This window comes from Erinaceus europaeus, chromosome 21 (genome assembly GCF_950295315.1).
Source record: "Erinaceus europaeus chromosome 21, mEriEur2.1, whole genome shotgun sequence".
NCBI classification, from domain to species: domain Eukaryota; kingdom Metazoa; phylum Chordata; class Mammalia; order Eulipotyphla; family Erinaceidae; genus Erinaceus; species Erinaceus europaeus.
The window spans coordinates 43,266,283-43,279,506 of record NC_080182.1 but is presented as its reverse complement, the minus strand read 5'-3'; the positions used below and the strand labels follow the sequence as shown (position 1 = coordinate 43,279,506).

General features: G+C 42.7%; 1 long non-coding RNA gene across 1 annotated transcript; it reads left to right on the top strand.

Moving 5' to 3' along the window:
* The first annotated feature begins 4,417 nt into the window (after positions 1–4,417).
* LOC132535259 (uncharacterized) lies at positions 4,418–5,544 on the top strand. The gene is made up of 3 exons (XR_009547028.1): positions 4,418–4,496; positions 4,707–4,872; positions 5,424–5,544. It is a non-coding gene; the product is annotated as an uncharacterized LOC132535259 (long non-coding RNA).
* Positions 5,545–13,224: the final 7,680 nt, after the last annotated feature.

The following is a 13,224-nucleotide window of genomic DNA, read 5'->3' as shown; positions in this document are numbered from 1 at the left end:
TTTTTTCCTCCAGGGTCATTGCTGGGCTCGGTGCCTGCACCATGAATCCACCGCTCCTGGAGGCCATTTTTCCCCCCTTTTGTTGCCCTTGTTGTTGTAGCCTCGTTGAAGTTATTATTATTGCCATTGTTGATGTTGTTCGTTGTTGGATAGGACAGAGAGAAATGGAGAGAGGAAGGGAAGATGGGGGGGGGAGAAAGACAGACACCTGCAGACCTGCTTCACCGCCTGTGAAGCGACTCCCCTGCAGGTGGGGAGCCGGGGGCTCGAACCGGGATCCTTATGCCGGTCCCTGCGCTTTGTGCCAGGTGCACTTAACCCACGCCACCGCCCGACCCCAGTGCATTTTACTTTAAACCGATTTTACTTTACTCAGCTTTATCTCCTGGAAATAAATTTACATCAGCTATTCCTTTTTTCATATTCATGGTACTCTGCTGTAGTAACAAATCAGTTTTCTTGTTTTTTTATATATGTTTTTAATATTTATTTTTATTTTCTCTTTTGTTGCCCTTGTTTTATTGTTGTAGTCATGATTGTTGTTGTTATTGATGTCGTCGCTGTCAGATAGAACAGAGAGAAACGGAGAGAGAAGGGAAGACAGACGGGGAGAGACACACCTGCAGACCTGCTTCACCGCCTGTGAAGCAACCCTCCTGCAGGTGGGGAGCCGGGGGCTCGAACCGGGATCCTTATGCCAGTCCTTGCGCTTTGCGTCACGTGCGCTTAACCCGCTGCGCCACCGTCGACTCCCCACAAATCAGTTTTCTCTGTTAAGGACTACAAATTTTCAATATCTTGCAATTATGAATAGCGCTGCCATGACCGTTATCGTGCAAACGTGCTTTGGTGTTATTGAAGCTGTATCTCTGGGATAAATCCCTACAAGTGCAAGTGCATGTGATTTTGTTAAGTGTTGCCACATTGGCCTCTGTAGGGGAAGTTTTCGTTTATATTCTTTCCTGCAGTGTATGAATGTGTCCGTTTCTCTATGTTCTCTTCAATAGAATATGCGTCAGACTTTTCCATGCTTACCAATTTGATAAGAAACGACATTTCTTGATAATTCCATTTCATTTATTCTGAGTAGTAGTACAGTTTCATTTGTTTTAGCAGTCATTTTTATATTCTAATTTTTGTCTATTTATAGTTTTGTCTATTGTTACTTTAGAGTTTTGGTCTTTTCCTTCTCAATTTTAGAGCATTCTTTGTATAACAGCTTATAAGCTCCTTATCTGTGTAACACTTTGTGACTGTTTCTTCCCAGTTCACCAATTATCTTTTGACTTACTTATGGTGGGTTTTATATTGGCCACGAAACACACTTTATTTTTATGTAATCAAGTTTCTCAAGCCATTCTTTTTTTACATCCAGACATTTTTTTTTCGTCATAAAAGTCTTTCCATATAGCTAGATTAAGTAGGAATTTACTTGTCCCCCACCCCCACACCAGTATTTGTGTACTTTTATTTTTTTGCAGTAAGGTCACAAGCCCATTTGCAGCTTATGCTTGTTTGTGGCTTGAGGAATTACTGTAATTTTCATCCTTTCCCCCCAAATAGTTATCCAGTTATTACATCATTAATTTTGGGTTTTCACATCTTCACAATCTGTTTCTGGACTCTTTGTTTTCTTTTTGCTTTTCCTCTCCTTTCCCTACTTCTTTCTCTCTTCCTTCCTTCCTTCCTTCTTTCCTTCCTTCCTTCCTTCCTTTTTTTCTCTATTTCTTTCTTCTCTTTATAGTTACAGAGTGAAATATACAGACAGGAAAGAGTGTGGAGGTGAGACACTCCAGTGCCCCATAGGTAGTGTGGATTCTCTTTTACATGGTGCTCCTAGGTGGGGGCTAGGTGTCCAGACCTGACTGCTCAGAGATTGTAAAGTATGAACTCTACTGGATAAACTATATTCTGACCCCACCCATTTATTAAAAACACTGACTTTGCCTCAGGGATCTGATCACATGTTTGATTTCTGTATTTTGTTGGGCACATTTCTAGATGCTGTTTTGTTCCTCTGGTATTTTTACCATTTATGTAGCATCACTATATTTTAAATTTTATTATCTTTATTTATTTACTGGATAGAGACGGCCAGAAATCAAGAAGGAAGGGGAGATAAAGAGGAAGAGAGACAGAGAGGGACTCGTAGCCTGGCTTCACCACTCATGAAGCTTTCCCCCTGTAGGTGGGGACTGGGGGCTTGAACCCAGGCCCCTGCACATTGTAACCTGTGTGCTCAACTAAGTGTGCAACTGCCTGGTCCCCTCCTTTACCATTTAAAAAAATTGCTTTTATCAACTTTATTTATTTATTGGATAGAGACAGCCAGAAATCAAGAGGGAAGGGGTTGATAGAGAGGGAGAGAGACAGAGACACCCGCAGCCCTGCTTCACCACTCGTGAAGCTTCTCCCTGCAGGTGGGGACCAGGGGCTTGAACCTGGGTCCTTGTGCACTGTAACACGTGCGCTTAACCAGGTGCACCACTGCCTGGCCCCCATTACCATTACAAATTTTATTCATTTATTTTAATGAGGCATAGATAGATAGATAAATAGGTATATAGGTAGGTAGATAGGTAGGTAGATAGATAGATAGATAGGTAGATAGGTAGATGGATAGACTGGTGCAATGCTGAACTCTGGCCTATGGTGGTGCTGAGAATAGAACCTGGGTCCTCACGGCCTCACACCTGAGAGTCCATTGTGTAAATATCATGCTATCTTTTCAGCCTTGCCATTTTGCTTTAATCATCAAGACTTTGTAGAAGTTTAATAGCTAGTAAAGTTATAGCTCGTAAAGCGTCTCTTTCTAGCAGTTCCTATAGTTGCCTCCCTGCTTGTGAAATTTAGGGTCAGTTTATCGAACTCCATAATAGAATTTGTTCCATTTAATTGAAGATTTCACTTCAAACTGGTGTGTCAATGATTTGAGATGTCCTGACAAATCAAGGCTGGTTTTGCACTTGTTCATCTCCATCGAATGCCCTACGTACGTATGTATCCTTTAACATTTTTCTAGTATGCTTCAACTTATTGGGCTAAATAAGGAATTTAAATGACCATAGAAATGAAAAAGTAACTTTTTGTTTTGGCTCTAGTATTTCATACCTTCTCCTTCTCATGAGTCTCTGAAAACTTTATTCTGTTCTCATTTCCACTAGAGATGGGGACAGAGTGAGAGAGAGAAAGAGAAACATCCCAGCCCTGTTCCATTATTCTCGAGTGTCTCCACTGCACTGAGAATGGTCCTCCTGTTTAATGCTGGTGCACAGACCGGGGCTTTGCATGGCAAAGTGTCCATTTTACTGATAAAGCCCTGTCCTGGCCTGAAGTAACCCTTTATGAAGGCTATAGGCGTCATGTTCAATGTTACTTCATTCTGAAGCAATCATGAGTCCACTGATTTTGAGTATTTGGGAATACTCTTTCCAGGGCCACTGACATGCTCATTTGGGTAGTGTGCTGCTTGCCATGTGCATAACTCAGTCTTGTGCCCAGACTCTTGTTGCACAGAAGGAAGCTTTGGTACTGTAGTTTCTTTCACTCTCTGCCTGTCTATATTTACCTAAATAAATAAAAGAACACTCTTTTGAAGAGTTAATCATACTTCCCTAAAGAGCTACTGCATAGCAAGAGTGAGATTGATTCTATTCTGTGTACCATCAATGCACGGTTTCATGAAGTTTACTGTGTGTTAAGATCAAATATTGAAGGGCCGGGTGTTGGCACACTGGGCTGAGTGCACGCATGATAGTGTGCACAGAGCCAGGTTCGAGTCCCCAGTCTCCATCTGTAGGGAGAAAACTTCATGAGAGGTGAAATGAAGGGAAATTGTCAGGATGTGGTTTAGCTTGGCAGGCTTTGACTTGAGGGGACATCCATCCTGTCAGTCTGTCTCTCTCTCTTCTGAGAGGTCGAGTGAGGAAAGGACACAACCCCCCAAGTTTGCCTCATCTTATCAGACTCCCTGCCTCACACAGCGCCCTGCATTCCTGATACTACGGCCTGCTCCCTTATTATCTACATAATCATTGTTTTGCCTGAAAGATCCCCACCCATTCCATTCCTTTGATCTAGCTTCTTTCTACCCTCAAGACCCTCCCTGCCTGCAGGGTATTATTAGTCCTACCAGTTAAAACCCTCACAACAGTTGCTAAGGAAGTTCCTACCTTCCCAGCCCCCTTTTGCCTTTTCCTGACCCTTTCCTAACCATTTCCATTTCCGACTTGCCACTTCTGGGTCCGACTCTTAAAAGCCTTGGCTCTTTGATCAATAAAGAATTGAATCTCCTCGCCATCACCAGCTCTGTTCCTGGGTCATCTCTCTTGAGTTGCTGAGTGAGAAGCAGCCCAGGCTGGCTCCGGTCTCGTTCTCTCCAGCCCAGAGAGTTCGCGCCTAAGAAGAGGCCCCCCACGCTAGCCTGACAGTGAAACAATACTGTTGACGTCTTTCTTCATGTTTCCCTTCAATTTCTCTGCCGCTATCCAAAAAAAGTAAGTAAATAAAGACATAAATATAAAAAAACAAACAAACAAAAATATTGCTTAGCTCTTCAAGTAGAAAAAAATGAAATTTGAAAGTTCCATTTGATTTTGGAAGTTCTTGTGACATTCATAAGGTGTGGGCTATCATACTAATGCTACAGATAAGGAAACTGACAGCTGACACCAAGCCTCCCCCTGCCCCACCTCCCCTCATCCCAGTAGATCAGCACAGAAAACCCTGATGAGGGGCTTCTGGGAGGCATGGCTATGGACTATCAGTGAGCAGAACAGACTCTCCCCCTAAAACAACAAGTTTTATTGTTGGATTTCACAAACTTCACTAAACTGCAGCTGGGACGTCCACAGACATGCAGAGAGACCTCAGGTGAGTGCTGGTATGCATGGGGGGGGGGTGCAAACTTGAAGCCAAGCACCAGAGGTTGGGAGGTCTGGCCACAAATGGAGCATTTTGCCTCAGAGCAACAGGAGTCCAGGCTGTACCAGGTGCCGACTGTGAGAGGGGGGGAACCTCTAAGCTTTGGCCCAGGGCCTCACGGCCTCATGGGTGAAAGTCTGCTGGACTGGCCGTAGGTCACACTCTAGGTGCAGGGCACTGGCCTGACCAGTCTGGGCTGCACGCCAAGTTAAGGCAGACATATAGAAAGGTATAATTTGCAGCACCTGGCAGCTAAATGGTAACAGGCAGCAGCTGACTAAGCCGAGCCCTGCTTCTCAGAACAGGACTGATACCTCGTAGGAAGCCAGTCTGGAACTCAGACTGAAATTGTAAAAAGAAGCTGTATATACGCACTACGTAGATGTAAAACACATCTCAAGGGGCCGGGTTTATACTAAGACTGCCACTGGCTTTAATCATGTGTACTGTCCACTTGGTCCCAATGACACATTTTATCTTAAAATCATGTCCTTGGGCAGCTTCTGGAAACAGCAGAGGCAAGCAGAAGGCACATTCTAAGAACAGGCGTGGGAGTGAGAAGCCTGTCGCTGCTCTGGGCCAGCTCTCCGGTCAGCAGACAGTCATGACATTTTCACAGCCTTCCCCACCCATGACTTCTCTTTCTCATCAACAAAATACAATATATATATATATAAGAACTTGAATCACTGGATTACAGCCCCCCCCGCCGTTATTTTGTTTGTTTTGTTTTTGTACAGTGGAATCACTGTATCTTATGTTAGCTAGGCCAGAAGGAGAAAGATGAATACCAAATAATCTTCCTTATAGGTGGAGCTTAAGCAAGGAAAGAAAGGGAAAACACAGGGTGAAACCTGGACTAGCTGTGGGCTGGTGAAGAAAACTCAAGGGCAGCTGGTGGGCAGAGGCAGGAGGAGGGACCTCAGGGGCCTGGCACACTGTGGCAGAAGGGCTTCAGGTGGTGTGCTAACAGCTATGACAAGGAAGTTAGAAATCACATTCCTGTTGTGTACATCATTATCTCCCTAAAAATGACAAAAAATATCAAGCCTCTAGGTTATCTTTCCAGAAATCAGTATTTAAATGGACTGTAGTGTGACCTGACCTGCAGAAATCTCTCAGAAATACTCATGATTCTAACATGAACCCACATTAAACACTACTGACCAAGACAAGGCGCCTCCAAGCTTGATATTCATTAACGGAGATTTCGTGGCCTGTACTAGTTGACTGCACAAACTCTGGGTGGGATCCCTGTTGTTTGTTTTCCTGTAACAGTTGGACCACAGGCATGTTATCCAGATCAACTTTATTTTCACATCTGTTAAATGGTTGAAAATTTCATACAGTACATAGGTATGATTACTTCACAGTCAGTCCACCATCAAATGCTGAATTTGACAGAAGAGGAGTGAATTTCATATCTGAGGAATAAGCCATGTGATTTTGTCTGGCCATGGTTATATGCAGTCAGGCTATGTCATTTTAACAGAACCTTGAGCCTAGAGACAGGAAGCAAAACGCTCACTAGGTGAAGCTGCAGAGAAAGACAACTGGCATGAGAGGCCCGGGGCTGCCCTGGCCCACCCACTAGGTGGCATGATGGAAATAACGGGGAGGAAAAAGGTCTAAAATAATTCACTTTGGATGTTGGCACCCCTGAGAGTATAAGCATGTGTGTCTTTTTACATAAAATTCTCTGTATGTCAGGAAAAATACTGTAAGAAGGACAGAAAAAGAATTAAGGATATGAAGAAAGAAAAACACATGAGAATAAAAACATTTTTTTTTTCCAGTTTTCTTCTTCCCTTTATTATCAGCAGAATCTCAGCCAATATTTTTTTGGACTTCTGTACACAAATTAATTTTTGGTTACTGTTGGAAGAAGGAAAAAATGAACTTTAAAAATTTTATCTAGTTTGAAGACAATTCTTCCTTATCTTCTCCCTCCCTTTCTTTCTTCCTCCCTTGCCCCTTCCAGCATCCCCTCTTCACCCGTACCCTCCCTTTTCCCTATCCTTTCTTTCTTCTTTCCCTCCTTCCTTCCAATACTGAGTGAGAATCATATTCATTAAGTATTCAGTAAATATTTATGCAATCAATACAATAGATTTGGGGCTTACAAGGACTTAAAAATTAGGATCAGCAAGATATCACATCTGTATAGTGTGTCTATTTGGTTCAAATTTGGTTCAGATTCCACTGCTTTGAAGGAAATTTTGTTGGGGTTCTCTCCCTCTCTTTCTCTCTCCAAGTGTCAGCTTGGAGTAGTGAAACCCTGGTAACAGTAACAGCATGATTAAAAGACAAGGTTTATATCCTTGAGAGATTAGAACAGTCACATTTTTTGGATGGAGCTACTCAACTGGATTGATATTCTAATAGGCTCTTAAGTCTTGCAGTGGTTTTCACTCTATTCCGTACATCAGTCACTTAGATGGTGCAAGGCTTGTTAAAATACAAATTGCTCCCTCCTGTGCTGCTGGTGGGAATGCAAATTGGTCCAACCCCAGTGGAAAGCAGTTCAGAGAACTCTCAGAAGGCTAGAAATGGACCTTCCTTATGACCCAGAATTTCCTCTTCTGGGGATATATCCTAAGGACTGAATCATACTCATGCAAAAAGTTATGTGTACACATATGTTCATAGCAGCACAATTTGTAATAGCCAAGACCTGGAAGCAACCCAGGGTCAGCCCAACAGACAATGGCTGAGGAAACTGTGGTGTATATATATACAATAGAATACTACGCAGCTATTAAGAATAATGAATCCACCTTCTTTGACCCATCTTGGGTGGAGCTTGAAGAAATTATACTAAGTGAGATAAGCCAGAAAAAGAAAGTTGAACATATGGGATGATCCCACTCATAAACAGAAGTTGAGAAAGAACAGAAAGGGAAATACAAAGCAGAACTTAGACTGGATTTGCAATACTTCCAGAAAGAAAAGGACATCTAAAGGTAGGGAGTGTAGATTTGAGCTCATTTGTAGGGGGTGGGTATAAGGACATAGATCTATGGTGGTGGGAACAATGTTGACCTATACTCCTCTTAACCTACTAAAATAAATAAAAAGAGAGTAGGCTCTCACAACATACAACAACAGTAGCCATTATGTGATGGGATGGATCTTGTTGCTAATGCTATAATTGTAATCATATTACAACATACCAGTGTACAAATTAACATTTTGTATACCTTAGCTTACACAAGGCAATGTCTAAATCACATTTCTTATCGCTGGGGCTTGGTGCTGGCACTATGAATCCACTGTTCCTGGTGGTCACTTTTTCTGTTTTATAGGACAGGGAGAAATTGAGAGGGGGATGGAAAGACAGAGAGGAGGAGAGAAAGATAGACACCTAAAGACCTGCTTTCACTGCTTGTGAAGTGACCCCCTGTAGGTGGGGAGCTGGGGCTGGAACAGGGATCCTTGCACTGGTCCTTGCGCTTAGTACTATGTGAGCATAACCCAGTGTGCCACCACCCGACCCCCTGTAAATTACATTTCAATAAAACTTGAAGAATGTAATAAAAAAATAAAATTACTGGAGCCATCTTTACTGCCTGAGTCAGTAGGTCCAGTGTAGGGCTTCCAAATGAATGTTTTCCAGCCAGTTTCCAGGTGCTCACTTCCCCTTTCAGCTGTTATCAGAGAATTTAGTAACACAGGCTATTTCAGAAAACAGTTGTGCTGGAACTAGCAGGGAAGGGTGCTGGGCACATGGCTGGATGATTCTTGTGTCTGGGAAGTCCCCAAATGACTTATGGCAAGGCAGAGACAGTGCATCTAAGCCAGCTTTTTCTGAGTTACTGAGTTCTTCCGGGTCAGAGAGTACAGTGATCATGTAGCCCCATTGCTACATTTAATGGGAATATCTCTGAATTGTGACCTACACCCCTCCTTCACTCTAGTGTATTTGTGAATACAGGTTTTGAATGTTTTCTCCAAGATTCTTCTTGGGAGACAGCATTCCAGGTATGGTTTGATGTTTAGTCTCCTTCTAGAAGTCACATGCCCTAGGGGCTGAGTGGTAGTGCACCTGGTTAAGTGCACATAGTACAGTGCTCAAGGACCCAGGTTCAAGCCCCCGGTTCCCATCTGCAGGGGGGAAAGCTTCACAAGTGGTGTGGTGAAGCAGGGCTGCAGGTATCTCCCTCTCTCTCTTTCTCTCTCTCTCCCTTTCCTCTCAATTTCTGGTTGTCTCTATCCAGTAAATAAAGATAGTAAAAAAATTAAAATAAAACAAAAAAGAAATCCCATGCCCTCAGAGGATATTTATATAAATATCTATTAAATTATAGTACTGAAAGAGGCACAAAGCCTTAAAATCCAGTGCTTTATGAGAGCCCAAACCAACTACACACACCATGTTTTTTTAATTTATTTATTTTTATTAATATAATTTTTATTTATAAAAAGGAAACACTGATAAAAACCGTAGGGTAAGAGGGGTACAACTCCACACAATTCCCACCATCAGATCTCCATATCCCATCCCCTCCGCTGATAGCTTTCCTATTCTTTATCCCTCTGGGAGTATGGACCCAGGGTCATTGTGGGATGCAGAAGGTGGAAGGTCTGGCTTCTGTAACTGCTTCCCCACTGAACCATCATGGGCATTGACAGGTGGATCCATACTCCCAGCCTGTCTCTGTCTTTCCCTAGTGGGGCAGGGCTCTGGGGAAGCGGGGCTCCAGGACACATTGGTGGGGTCGTCTGCCCAGGGAAGTCTGGTTGGCATCACGGTCGCATCTGGAACCTGGAGGCTGAAAAAAAAAGAGTTAACATATAGAGCCAAACACATTGTTGACTAATCATGAAGCTAAAGGCTGGAATAGTGCAGCTGAAGATTTGGCGTCTCCATTTTGTAGTTAGTAAGCCTATTTTAGTTATATTCCAAAGGGCCCATGACTATATATTTTTTTTTTTCTGAGCCTGACATCTGATATGTTTTAAAGTCAGTATTTTCTGTCCAGATTTCTCCGCTAAGCACTAGAGGCCTTTCCTCGAAATTTTCTTGTGTACTTCAAAGTCATCATAATCAGCTCAGAATCCACTGTCCTTCTTCCCAAGATCTACCTGTATTTTGATTTTGGTGGCTTGTACCCAGCAGTCAGTTTCCCAAACCAAAATCCTCCCATATCCTTCATGGAGTCTTAACTGATTTTGTTGGGATGGCCTTCTCTGCATCCTCTTGCCACTGCCTTCCTAAGGCCCTCATGTATCTGAATTTTCATGCTGACTTTCCAGCTCGTGTTTGGCCTCCGATCTGGTCCTACTGCAAGCCCATCCACAAGACTGCTACAGTGCTCGCTGTTTATGTAGTGCTAGGGTAGGAACTTGGTCCTGGCACACCCATAATCTAATACTTAGCAGCCTCTGAGGGGTCAGGTCTTTCACTCTTCATTTTGAATAGAAAGAATAAGAAGGAAGTGGGGTGTCATGGCTGTTTCGCCATTTGGTGCAGACGATAGTGCCCCAATGTGTTAGGTTAATTCATTCATTCATTTATTTCTCCTCTGGGGTTATTGCTGGGGCCCAGTGCTGGGACTACAAATCTACTGTCCCTGGTGGAAATTTTTTCCATTCTTTTTTTTTTTTTTTTTCTTATTGGATAGGATAGAGAGAAACTGAGAGAGGAGTGGGAGATAGAGAAGTAGAGAGAAAGACAGTCCTGCAGACCTGCTTCACTGCTTGTGAAACTTTCTCCCTGCAGGTGGGGGGGCGGGGCCTCAAACCCATACCCTTGCCTGGGTCATTGCCTGGGTCCTTGTACTATGTACACTTAAACAGATACACCACCACCAGGCCTCTGAGATTTAAAAAAAATCAGAAATAAGCTTTCTATATGAAGAAACCTCTGTATTGGTAGGACAAATATATATTTACATTGAAGAGCATCTGAGTTTTATCGTCTGAGTCACATCTCCCTGCCATGTGAGTAACATTCCTGTCTCCTTGAAGCCCCAGGTCTGTATGCTACTCCATAGCTCAGAATATATTCCCTCATCTTGCCCTGTTGACTTTGGAGTATGCACTACCATAGATTCTCCATACGTTTTTCTCTTACTAGTCTGTGTAATGTTAACTTGATTGTTGTACCAGTCCAATAATAACCCAGAGGGCTAGAAGCAGATTTTTTTATTTTTTTATTTATTTAAAAAAGGAGACATTAACAAACCATAGGATAGAAGGGGTGCAACTCCACACAATTCCCACCACCAGAACTCCATGTCCCATCCCCTCCCCTGATAGCTTTCCTGTTCTTTATCCCTCTGGGAGTATGGATGGACCCAAGGTCATTGTGGGTTGCAGAAGGTGGAAAGTCTGGCTTCTGTAATTGCTTCCCCACTAAACATGGGCATTAACAGGTTGATCCATACTCCCAGCCTGCCTCTCTCTTTCCCTAGTGGGGCAGGGCTCTGGGGAAGTGGAGCTCCAGGACACATTGGTGGGGTTGTCTGTCCAGGAAAGTCTGGTCGGCATCATGCTGGCATCTGGAACTTGGAGGCTGAAAAGAGAGTTAACATACAAAGCCAAACAAATTGTTGAACAATCATGGACCTAAAGGCTGGAATAGTGCAGATGAAGTGTTGGGTCCTCACGGCAGACTATTATGTACTTACGAAGCAGATTTCTTTAACCCTGTATAAGCAACAGTTTGAAGAATAGTCATATCTATATAGTTATTTTTTTGATATTTATTTGCCCCTAGGCTGTTGTGCCTGTGTAAGTCCACTGCTCATGGTGGACTATTTCTTTTTCCTTTTATCCAGATAGAGGGTGAGGGACATTCACATGGGGAAACAGAGAGGAGACATACCACAGCCCCATACCACAGATCCTTGCACTTAAGAAAGCCTGTATCCTACCCTGTAATATGGCTAACATTAAATATATTTAATGTGAATACAATGAAAAATGTTACAGCTACTTCAAAGAATAAGAACAAATTAAATGTATGCATCTGGCCATAGATAGACAAAAATTCAGGTCTTAACACATGCATGACACCGTTGAGTGGCCTCCTAGACCCAAGTTTTTCATTTTTTATGGAGGGAGATAGACAGAGAGAGAAAGAGAGATGTCTCAGCACTGCACATGAAGTGTCTCTGATGCTATCCATGGTGTTCCCAGGTGGTTTGGGGCTGGAACCAAGGGCCTCATGCATGGTGGGTTACACTTGACCCCTACATTATATATATTTTAAGTGAGAAAATGAAAATTTTGAATAGTGTGTATTATTTAAAAATAATTTTTAACGATTTATATCTGTATAGCATATGGAAAAAGGTATGAGGGAATCCGCACTAGACTTCACACAGAGAATCTGGCATTTCTAATGATCTGTTGATGTTACTTTCATAATTGCAAATGTTCAGTGGAAGGAATTCAGTTATAAGAATTCATTCAGGGCTGGTGAGATAGCTCCCCTAAGAGAATGTCTGCTTCACTCTGCATGGGTCCCCTATTTCAGCGCAGCCCCACCAGACTGAGAAAAATTTGATGTTATGGCATCTTTACCTCTCTGTATCTCTTTCCCTCCCTCCCTCCATCTCTTAACTGAAAAAGTCAACCAAGAGTAGTGAAGCCCCAGTTGTGAAAAAAAAAAAATCAAATGAACAGAGAAAGATTGGGCTGTTGGAAAAGTTACAGCATGTTTTTCTATGCAAAAATGCATCATAACTTCTCGCACAACCCAGTGTGTCTACAGTAAAGCCAGTTGCAAAGTTAAATTTATTATCAGACTCAGTTCCAACTGTTTGACTTAACTCCAACTGTAATTATGTCCCAGCTATCAGTTGCCTTTCTGTCCTTTGTCCAAATGTCTTTTATTCAATAAAACTGTTGAATAAATAATATGAATGACTGATAAAAAGATCTTCTGAGGTAGTCGGGCGGTAGAGCAGCGGGTTAAGTACTAGTAGGTGATGCAAAGCACAAGGATCGGCGTAAGTATCCCGGTTCGAGCCCCCGGCTCCCCACCTGCAGGGGAGTTGCTTCACAAGTGGTGAAGCAGGTCTGTAGGTGTCTGTCTTTCTCTCCCCCTCTCTGTTTTCCCCTCCTCTCTCCATTTCTCTCTTTCCTATCCAACAACAACGACATCAATAATAACAACAACAACAACAGTCACGACAACAATAAAATAACAAGGGCAACAAAAGGAAATAAATAAATATTAAAAAAAGATCTTCTGAAAAGAAAATCAGCTGAAGTATGCTGCATTGTGGTGGCATCAAGCTCTCATGCAGGTGAGCCAGTAGTTAAGACTGATAAGCTACCAATTTAGCAAAT